We start from the raw sequence: 11,777 nt of genomic DNA on the forward strand, positions 1-11,777 counted from the left end.
AAATCATGATCAGCAATGCAACGATTGGCTGACGGCACAGCAGCGTAATGACATCATCTGATTAGTATTCAATTATCCATGTGAGCAAAATTACAGAAAATTAGCGGTAAACGGTTTGTTAAATATGAAACGCAATAACTATACACCTTGTTGTGGGCTGCAGGCTTTACCCTTTCATGTGTCAAGAGCAATTTATTTAGTTTTACAGTTAGAGCGGATTTTCCTTATTATAGTAGCCATTGTAGTATTATAGTAGATGTTTTTTTTAATCTGTGTAAAGAATAACTGGATGTTTACAAAAGCATTTTGATATTGGTAAAGGCGTATGCAAGTTTTGTGAAGCATCAAATCACCGTCATATCAACTGCCAAAACATGTTTATCACTGCATAAATGTATTATTGCTTTTAAAAAAGTCACACATTGTGCATGTCTATTATCATACACAAATTGTATTAAAGCGATCTAAAAAGTTTGTATAATAATCAAAAATGTCTCTATCTATGCATTCAAACAACTATATTTGATTTACCAAAGTCCCACAAGTGCCAATTTCACGCCAGTCACATCAAGATTTCACATTAACCGAGATAAACGATTATTGCATCATATACCGCCCCCTTTTCAGTTGTACACATTTGTTGCTCTTAAAAGCACGAAAGAACGCATGCTTCTGTGTGTGTGCGGCGCGCACACACAGTCAGAAGCATGCGGTCAGCATTCGTTCTCATTCGCACACTGAGACGAGCAGAGCGCACACATCTAAAGTCATCTTAATGTGAGCACTTTAATGGTCAAATAGGTGTCAACACGTGGTGTTTAGTGATTATTCATATTAACCCCCATGTGTAATAAACAAACGAGAATCAAAAGACACGTGAAAGAGAAACCATTAAAGCATCATCACGCAATTCCTACTGCTGCCTGTTTTATCATTATTCAAACAACAAAAAGAGATAATTCCTTACTGCTCTTGACTGAAGGACTTTTGTAGCTAAAGTGTTTTTCTTACAGTGAAGATGCTTAAAGTACAGTTTATTTTATATTTTCATTCTATTGTATTTATTTCTCTTTCCTTTGCAGAGTGGAAAATAACTGTATATATGCAGTTGAAGTCAGAATTATTAGCCCTCCTGAATATTAGCGACCCTTTTCCTCCCCAATTTCTGTTTAATGGAAAGAAGATTTTTTTTTCAACTTATTTCTGAACATAATAGTTTTAATCACTCATTTCCAATAACCGATTTCTTAGCTATGATGACAGTACATAATAATTGACTTGGTATTTTTTTAAATACAAGCATTCAGATTCAAAGTGCGATTCAAAGCCTTAATTAGGGTAATTAGGCAAGTCATTGTATAAGAGTAGTTTCTTCTGCAGACAATCAAAAAATATGTTGCTTAGGGAGGCTAATAATATTATAAATATTATATAATAACCTTAAAATAGATCAATATTATTTTATTCAAGCCAAAATAAAACAAATAAGCCTTTTTCCAGAAGAAAAAATATTAGAGGAAATACTTTAAAAAATTCCTTGCTCTGTTAAACACCATTTTGAAAATATTTATTTTAAAAAAAAATTCTAAGTAGCGTTAATAATTTTGACTTCAACTGATAATCGTTTTGAATAATCGTGATTACAATTATGACCAAAATATTCGTTATTATGATGTTTCCCAAAATCGAGCAGCTCTAAACCATAATGCAGGTTTATTTTCTCACTTAAAATATAAAAACTGTTTACAGATTCATATTTTTCTGATCTCATAACAAAAAAAACAAAAAAAAAACAGATGTTTCAAAATAATGTTAACATATACTTTCTCTGTGAACTTCTTTTTTGAGTTTTTAATGCAAATATTACATCCATGACGCTGGAATTACTCAGTTCATACTTAACTTATTTAAACTGATTTGAAATGTATTAATTTATTTGATATTAAACTTATAAATTTATTATTTAAATGAAATAATAGAAATTACAGCACAATATTTTATAATATTAAGATTATATTATTAATATATCATATATCAATTGATTAATATATAATTTGATTTTATAATAGCATATGATTTATATTTATTAATTAATTCTATATCTATTTAAAAAATTCCTTTATTTTTGTCTTCCCTTGGAAAGCAAAATTACATATAACATTAGGTTCTATTCATTTAAAAATTAAGAAATTGTAATGTTTTTTATTTTTTTCCCTTGGGAAGAAAACTACAGATGAAGGTTTATCAAAAATGTGCCACAAATGCTGTCAACAGAGCTTAACTTCTATTAAACCTGTTTTTTTTTCTTTTTTTTTTTTTAAGAACAACTGTTGGAATACAGACACACACACTCATCCACGACTGAACTTTTGCACTGCACTCCACAGCCTTTGGAAAGCCCCTCCTCCAGCATAAACACACACACACACCTCTATGCACACAAACACACACCCAACTAAATCCAGTTCCGAGACAATTTAAGCCAATTACAGTGCGAGGGCAAATGGTTAACCTCCATAATATACATTTCCCAGCCTCCAGCCCCCTCCTGCACTCGCCTGTCATCCCCACAGCAGAGTTATGCGCCGCAGACGGGCCGTCCCAGGCGACCTGGCTAGAGTTGGCTCAATTCATTAAGCCGAGGCCCGTGCGCAGGGCCCGAGTTCGCACGGTGAAGGCACTTGCAGCAAACAGCTGCCACACATTCCTGATGGGAGGGCCAGGCAGATGTCCAAGGACAATCAAAGGGAGAGGCAGGGGAAAGTTTACGATCCAGCGTTTGCCAGGGCCTCAATGAGCTGCCTCTCCATCCCCTCCTTTAAAGACAGGGTGCAGCTGGTGAGACTCAAGGCGCTGTCCTGGCCCCGATCCCTCTCTGTCCGAGATAGAGAAGACCGTCAATATCAGCTGCCTCTTCAGCGCCCGAGTGCACTAGTGGATAGGGAGCTTCTTTGGCACAGCAAAAAGCAAACGTGGGCCAAAAGGGTGAGCGCAAAGATGAAAGTACTGTAGAGCTTCACACCCAGACACAATATAAGACTGAACACACTGACATCACTAGAATGGCTCTTTTGTAAAACTCACTGCAGATACTTGATGAATATCTATCTAGAGTAATAACAAGTGGCTTCATGTACACTTTTTATTTACAGCATTAACTGTGGCATTTCTTTTCTGAGGTGACAGAGGTGATGGAAGCATACAGTTTTAAAAAAGATTAGGTGGAAGTAATCTAAATGTGCACAGAAGATTATGGCATAAGAGTAAAACAAATAAATCTTGGTCACAAGCTTTGGATGAATACAAGAGTTGTTGGCTCATGCATGGGTTCTTGTCTGACCCGGTCATGCCCTCATTTCACCCCAACTTTTCTGTCGATTCATCTGTTCTATAACATATAAAGTATAATAATAATAATAATAATAATAATAAAAATAGCGCATTGTAGCACCTAAATTCAAGTATACTATAAACACTTTATTAAAATATAAACACATTTTAGTCCATATTCTCAATCATGAGTTTTATTATAATAATGTTAATAATAATAATAATAATAATAATAATTAGGGACACTCCGATCAGGATTTTTGCAGCCAATACTGAGTACTGATTCCTTGTCATGGTGATGGGCCGATACAGAGTACTGATTCTAATGCTTCAAGCTTTACAATGAAAAAAGCTCATTTTATCTATATGATGCTAAGTGGAGTTTTCTCCTTACCTAAGATAATAATTTAAGGATGCAGCATATAATCCCATATATTCTCTTAAAAACGTCTATTATAACCATTCAGTGTGGACATTCATGGTCAGAAGGAGTTTTACAGAAATAATAGATCAGTAAAAAATGGTTAACAATGCTATTTAAAAACATTTCAAATGATGGAAGAAGAATTCAACATGTCTCAAAGAAGAAAAAGTTTGGACAGTATAATTGATGCATAAGACGTTACCCTAGCCAAAATAATGATTAAGACATCAGGCTTGGAGCCTCTCTCAATCTGTTCTCTTGTTCTTTCACTCTCGTCACTGCTTCCTCTACTTGTAAACTCATAAACAAACACTTGTGATCGGTTCATAAGATCGGCCAGATTGGCGAGTACTGATTAAGTCTTGAAATGTGATTATCGGCCAATATCCATCTCCGGCCAATCGATAGGAGCATCCCTAATAATAATAATAATAATAATAATAATAATAATAATAATAAATTTCCGCTACTGTACTTTTAGGTCAAATATACTATAAACATTCTATAAAAATGTTAGTACATTTATCCCATATTCTAAATTATGGGTTTTAAGATAATACCAAACAACAACAATATTAATTTGTACATGTGTAATAATAATAATAATAATAATAATAATAATAAAATAATAATAAGCTTAATGGAACTATATTAGAGTACAGATCCATCATTCACCGTTTTTGTCTTTAATTTAATACTTCCATTTGCAGGTTAAATATTAAAGTTATATTAATATTAATAAGTATTCCATGTGCTCTAATGTTTTAATAAACTACTACTGTGTTGCATTACTTTGAAATACCTGAGTGAGTCATTAATGCCTTCTCCCAAGCAAAAGAAAAGTTTAAAAAAATGCCACAACAAACCCATATGTTAAAACTTTGGTGAGTGGGCGACAATTATGGTATTATTGAAGCTTGGTAGTGTTTCTTTCACAACAAAGCGATCTGCCCTTCATTGACAGATGAGTCTTTACTTGAATTAGTCTGGATGTCAGCACTCTGAATAAACTCTTACCACATAGGATAATACTGCAATGTAGTTTTGGCTTCACCTTGGCTTACCCTTCACATTATCCCCCAACTTACACACCACTGACTGCATGCTACGTGTGTTTGCTCTCCTGCTCTTAAATTCCTCATTACACAAAGATTAACAATGCATAGAAAGCTCCTATAGCGAGGAGCCAAGTTTCAACCCCCATAGAGGCCCTTAGCAGTTTCTCTTACTGAAACAGCATGTGCTTCACTGCTCTGCTCTCAGTTTGCCAGGCTTTTCTCATGGATACCAATTTATATGTGGCATATCTGCACACTGGTAATTAAAAATGTCAAAATGTTGTAAAATAAAAATAAATAAAAATAAATAAATTAATTAATTAATAAATAAAAATAAATTAATAAATAAATAATAAATAAATATATTAAATAAGTAAATAAATACATAAATAGATAAAAACTGAACATGCGTCATCATACGTAAATAAAGAAACATTTATTCAAGAAGGTTCTTTAATAATGCTAATTCTGTTTAGTCTTATTTTAAATAAACATTAAGCGAGTTCATTCTTAACTCAGGAAATGGGGCCCAAAAACATAAATATATAAAGATGTACGTTAATTAATTATGGTTATGTTAATAAATTATGTTTATGCAGTAATTACAACCCACTTATGGCCTGTTAATAACTTTTTGACAACTGACCTAAATTGAAATTTCTTAAAAGATTAAAAGAAAAAATATAAAATTTTAAATTTCACACTTGTTTCTAATGTTGTCATCATGTGTGACTATAAGGACCATCTCACCTCTTAAGCCACTTCATTTACATATGTACTTCATTTATTTATTCATTTACTTTTGTGTTGATGTAACCCACCTGTCCTGAACTGGGATCGAACCGGCGATTCTTTGTATGGGAGTCGGTAACAACTCCCATGCTCTAAAGCAGATCGCACACCAGAAGCGCCACTTGGCGCCGCAACACGGCGCGCATATGACAGTTTAAAATATCACACACCAAACGCGCACATTCGAATGATATTTAACATGAAACTAATCAGATGCCGCTCTGTGGCGTGACTGAAAAATGAACTGTGCCTGAGCCGTGGCCGGGCGCCGCCGACAGCCGCCGACTTGCGGCGCTGGTGTGTGTATCCTGATAGAAACCTATGTTTAGAATTCTAAAATGCATGGCGCTGCGCGGCGCTTCTGGTGTGCGACCTGCTTAACGAGGAAGCATTTAGCGTCTGTTGCTAGATCACCTTTAGAGGTCAGAGGAGTGAGGTTTACCTGCATAGCACTTCGCTAGCTGGCCTCTTTTACACTCACCCTCCTAAAACTCACTCCCATCACGCACAAGCCTCGACATGTAACCCACCAGTCCTACTGTACTCATCCTGATCTGAGCTGGAATCAAACTGATGATTCTTTATATGGGAGTCGGTTGCTCTAACAAGGAGGCTAAAGACCATGGCCCTTTACGTCTGTAGCTAGATCACCTTTAGAGCTCAGAGGAGTGAGGTTTAAATGCACAGCACTTCACGAGCTGGCCTGCACACTCAACCCCTAAACATCAATCCCATCCCGGATAAGCCCCCATGTGTAACCCAACAGTTCTGCTGCACCCAACCCCGTCTGAGCTGGGATCGAACGGTCAAATCTTTGCATGGAAGTTGGTTGCTCTAATAAGAAGACTTAAGACCATGGCCTCAAGCGTATGCCACTTGATCACCTTTACAGGTCAGAGAAGTGAGGTTTACCTGCATAGCACTTGGCTAGCTAGCCTCAGTTACATTGAGAATAGGCATGGGCTGGTAAAAGATTCTGACGGTATGATAACCTTGGATTAAACTATCACGATATCATGGTATTGTGATTACTGCTATAAAATATGTTATTTTTAAATGTCTCACAAAACAACTTTTTTGACTAAACACAATGTATTTTATTTTAAGAAACATTTATAACATTTTGGAACAGCAAACAGTCAGGTTAAATAATTTAAATAAATCATTGACTGACATTGACTGACTGACGAATGTATGTATGTGTATGTATATGTGTATATATATATATATATATATATATATATATATATATATATATATATATATATATATATATATATATATATATATATATATATATATAAAGTTTTTAGTACATACCAAGTTTTTAGCTTTTAGTTATGATACTCCCAATCCGCAGATTTTTTACAAAATTCTACACAAAAAAAGCAAAAAATGTCCACGGTTCTGTCTGGTCCTAGCGATGTGCATAATGTAAATTGTATATGTGTACAGTGACAATAAAAGGCATTCTATTCTATTCTATGATTAGTCTTTCAAATGTTTCCTGAATTGTCGGCTGACCAGTAGCTTTTGATGTGGTGGTTTGTTTTACTGTTACCCTAAAAAACTAAATAAAATAATTGTAAAATTATTTGGTACTGTATATATTGGTACATAATAAAAAAGACCATAGCAGCAATATTAAAGGTTTTAAAACCTTGACTTTTTCAAACAGCGGAAAACCTTAAAAACTGGTTATCATCCAATGTCTAGTTGAGAAAAAATTTTGCAAAACTTTTTAAAAATGTCTTTTATTTTAAAAAATTATTATTATTATTAGTATTACATATAATAAATAATGAACAAACAGCAAAATATGGATAATATGAAGAATGTTTAGATATTTGTAATTTGCAAGAAGAAAAAAAGCAGAAGATATAAACACAGAGTAAAAATCATTTTTTAGCTGTGTAGGATTTTTAATTAAAAGCCTTCCAAGGAAAGCTATAATCACTGCCGCAAATGATCTCCGAAATCTGCACTTTAATTGAGCGATAACCATTGGTGGTAATCATCAGTTGCAGGCCGCTTTCCTTGTACCTTGCAAAATATTTCTCTGAAGAATCCCGCAAGAACAAAATAGAGACATTGTGAAAGGAGACTTGTCTCCAGCTCTATTGGACAGAGAGGAGTCAAAGGGAGAGACCCCACTGGATCTGAAAAGAGGACTGACAGCTCGTGAAATCCTGACTGAGATGTGTGAAAAAGCACTCCATACGCATGGCCTTCCACAGACACTGAGATACACAGCCACCCCCCCCCCCCCCCCCCAATCCCGTCCCGTCCCGCTCTTAACATGCAGCCCAATGATTAAAGGAAAGTGCACACACACATTTCTCCACCTCCTCCCCCTTTTCCCTCTGTATCCTTTCACTTTTATCCAGTCTTACTCCACATCTCTTACTCCTTCTCCTTCTCTCTCTCTCTCTCGCTCGCCTGCTCGCTCTCTTTATTGTACACAGGCACAGCATGGCTCCGGTTGTAATCACCGTTGGACACAATTTCAGGGACAATTTAAAGACTATTTATTATCTTCAGTCAATAAGAGCACGGATAGACTGACTCTCTGGATGTTCATTTGAAACCTAATGGATAGAGCTTTAAATGCTTCCCAATTGGTTTACAGTAGGAGAGACTGACTACTTAGATTCTCGTTTGTTTTTGTTCTTTCAAAAAAAGGAGGGGATTTTCTATTCATGTAAACACTGATATATTTGGACTTTTATTTTATTTTACAACTAAAACAATGGATGGTAAACTGCAAATATAGACAAATTTTAAAACTGCATGCGCATTAGGAGGATCATTTTAAAGCTAAATATTTGTAAAGACAATAAATAAAACTATTCAAAATTAAAGATAAATAAAATAGGCTATATGCACACAGACTTTTAATTTTACATTTAAGATCCGATTTCTTTAAAAATCAGTGATCTTCACTGCCTGTTTTATATAGGAGTCTCAGATTGGACAAGAAGCACTGCATTAAATTCCTTTTCCCCCTCCATGTCTTTAAAATATGACAGATTATTTTACAACAGTATTTTCAATGGAATTTCTGTGCTAGCCTGCTGATCTTAACGGCGCTAGCAGTTCCATGATCTTTTATCTCGTTTTCTGCTTGAACTACTAAATGAATGCTTAAGTCTATTTAACTTAATGTATTGTAATTACATTATAGCATTAATGCTGTACAAACAACCTTGTGAAATTGAAAATAGTCACATTAAGCTTTCACCAAAAGTTTATCGTTGGCTTTAAAACTTTAGCTGTGCATAGTAGGGTTGATCAGTTTATCGGTACTTCGGTAGCACCACGATACTATGACTTCAAAATATTGGCAGTGCCTCTGTTTGTAAACGATAGTATCGGTTATTAATGGTTCTACAATGGTTAATGTTGCATGTGGAAAAGTCACTAATTGTGACTAATTGTGTATTTGTGCCAGCAAATAGTCAGTAAACACTTTATTTTAATTTTTATTTTAACAGTCTGCATTAAGGCTGCAAACTGTAGAATGTGTGTCTTTTATAGTACTGCAGGTTTACTGACACTTCCTAATCTGGATCAGTTCTTTTTTGTTCCTGTGAATATGATTTAGCTATGAATACCGCACCACAATCTCTTACTAAGAACAACTCACTTAAGTGACATTTGAAATTACCTGGATTCTTACCAAAAAAGACTAAAAAAAAAAAAAACAATACAAGAGAAAAACTGAAAATAGCAACAGGAAACACTAAGAAAACAATATTTTTTACTTAATATTTGGTTGAAAAAATCTCTTCTTTTAATGAATTTTGTTATTCTTAATTAATGTATTTTTGTTGGTCAGTTATCTACAAACTAATCGAAAAAACAAATAACATTTGAGGTGCGTCAAAAGCCTTCATTTTTCTGTGGCCCAAACAAAAACTGTTAAACAAAAGTGAAATATTCAGAATGACGAATAATGTCTTATTGTTAAATGCAGGACCAAAATAAAATAATAGTATATTTTAAACTCATTTCACATGAAAAAAGCATCTGCTTTAAAACCTGAAACCCTGAGTCTGTACCCATGGAGCTTAAGTAATTAAACTTAAGTACTATAACATATACAATATATTATTTGTGACTATTTGCTTTATTTCGTAGATTTGAGTTATGAATTAATACAGAATCTTGATTCTGCTTGGTATCCTGATACTTCAGGTAGTATGTATCTAGGCTAAATTTATGGTATCGTGACAACCCTAGTGCATAAAGTCCATTAGTTTGTTGTTGTATGTTACACTAATTTTGAACAAGCAAAAAGATTAAAGTTTCATTTTCTATAACAGCTATAAAATTGTAATGCAATATTGAACTGCATGCCATGAAACCAAAAGTAGACGGAAAATTAAGCTGTTTGTGGCCATAATGTGTTATTAATATTATAATTATTACTACTACAGTAAAAATAAAATATCCCTAACATTACATTTAATAATGGTTTTAATACGACATTTCTGTTTTTTGCCTTTTAATTTACATTAAAGGGCTTAGTTTTTCTCATAAAAAAGCAAAGCATTTATTACAATATGCAGTATATATTTTACATTGATTTGGACTAAAGGTCTTTTAAAGGTACTGTATATGCAAATGTATGCAATATGCAAAATACAGAAATAACATGTGGGGACAAAGGTAATGTTGCAGTTTGTATTTCTTTTCTGACATGTTCTGTTAAATATCATCATAGAGCCTGCATTACCCAATCATATCCAGCTGCAAGATTCTTGATCTGGTATTGTATTGGCCTATGATGCTATGGCAATGGTTACATAGTAAACAATGATGTTTCTGCATTACTTATGCCTCTTAACATAACTAACGTTACATTTTGTGTAAATCAGGGGTGTCCACGCTCGGTCCTGGAGGGCCGGTATCATGCGTAGTTTAGTTCCAACTCCAATTAGACATACCTGGACTAGCTAAGTTAATCAAGCTCTTACTGGACTTTCTAGAAACATCCATGCAGGTGTGTTGAGGCTAGTTGGAGCTAAAATCTGCAGGACACCGGCCCTCCAGGACCAAGTTTGGACATCTCTGGTGTAAATAAATACACATCGTTCTAATCATTGCACTATTTTACTAACGTTGTAGGCCAAGCTTGCGTAAGAGCTAAGGTTAAGGTGTAGCAAAAGCTAACTTAAGGTTTAGCTTACCTGTGGTTTGGTGTAACAGCTGAAACCGCTGACTGAAATTAAAAAAATCCCATCAAATTTCACTATCATCGATATGTAATGTTGTTTTACACCGTTGTCTGTCTCTGCCTAGTTTAGCAACTTCAGTTGGAAAGTGATTGACAAACAGGCTTGGTGCATGCGCGTTACAAATTGGCTTCTTCCAACGTCTGCACTTTTTCTCCTCAAAGATCTGACAAAAAAAAGATATCTATATTAATTTCAAATTGAGTTTATATTATGTGCTGATATATTAGAATTCTCTCACACAATAACTACTAACACACTACTGTTCGTTGCTGTTTTTTGTTTCATTTCCGACTTTTTTGCATTTGAAATCACTGTTGACATCTTGTGGGCAAACTAAGTAGTGCAAACAAAAATTAAAGCTAATGAGCAAGGTGTATACACATCCAATTATAAAAATGAGGCACTTTTATTAATGTTCTGATTATTAAATGTTATCACGTGCACTGTATGAATACCCTCATACAAACATAAAAATGTAAGCATACCTTTAATTTACACTTTCTGGGACAGAAATTAATGGTAGGCCTACTTCGTCTTGACATTAAGAGGTCTCTGTACCTAACATCTCGCAAGTTTTACTAGAACTTTATTTGAACTTTACTTTATTTGAAGTTTCTTATGGTCAGTTAATGTCTGTTAAAAAAGCAGTATCAACAGATATTAAGCAGACAGTCTAATAATACTCAAATGAACTATCAAAATAAAGTGTAACCAAAAGTCCTCCTTGAAACAAACAAACATAGTCACACAGACAGAGTGTGCACTGTAGATTGTTTTATAAATAAAGTACAGTGTAATGAAGAGATAGCGCAGAAAAAAAATGAAGCAGTCATCTGTACTTACAGCAACTACATCACTAACCATAGGTAAATAATACATATTATGCTATTCATTTTTTACAATAACTGAAATCTTTGTAAGACAGGCCTATAA

General features: G+C 34.3%; 1 long non-coding RNA gene across 2 annotated transcripts in view; it reads right to left on the bottom strand.

The window, feature by feature from the left end:
* Window positions 1-11,154, bottom strand: part of LOC147832826 (uncharacterized) — a 142,474-nt gene extending 131,320 nt beyond the window's left edge. The window contains exons 1-2 of one of the 2 annotated variants that reach the window (XR_015514956.1): window positions 11,098-11,154; window positions 10,797-11,007 (exon numbers count right to left, since the gene is read on the bottom strand). This is a non-coding gene — a long non-coding RNA (uncharacterized LOC147832826). Of the gene's footprint in view, window positions 1-10,796; window positions 11,008-11,097 lie in introns of those variants that run through there. The other variant, XR_015514955.1, reaches the window with a different exon arrangement.
* Window positions 11,155-11,777: the final 623 nt, after the last annotated feature.

This window comes from Danio rerio, chromosome 18 (genome assembly GCF_052040795.2).
Source record: "Danio rerio strain M-AB ecotype USA chromosome 18, GRCz13ab, whole genome shotgun sequence".
Taxonomy (NCBI): Eukaryota; Metazoa; Chordata; class Actinopteri; order Cypriniformes; family Danionidae; genus Danio; species Danio rerio.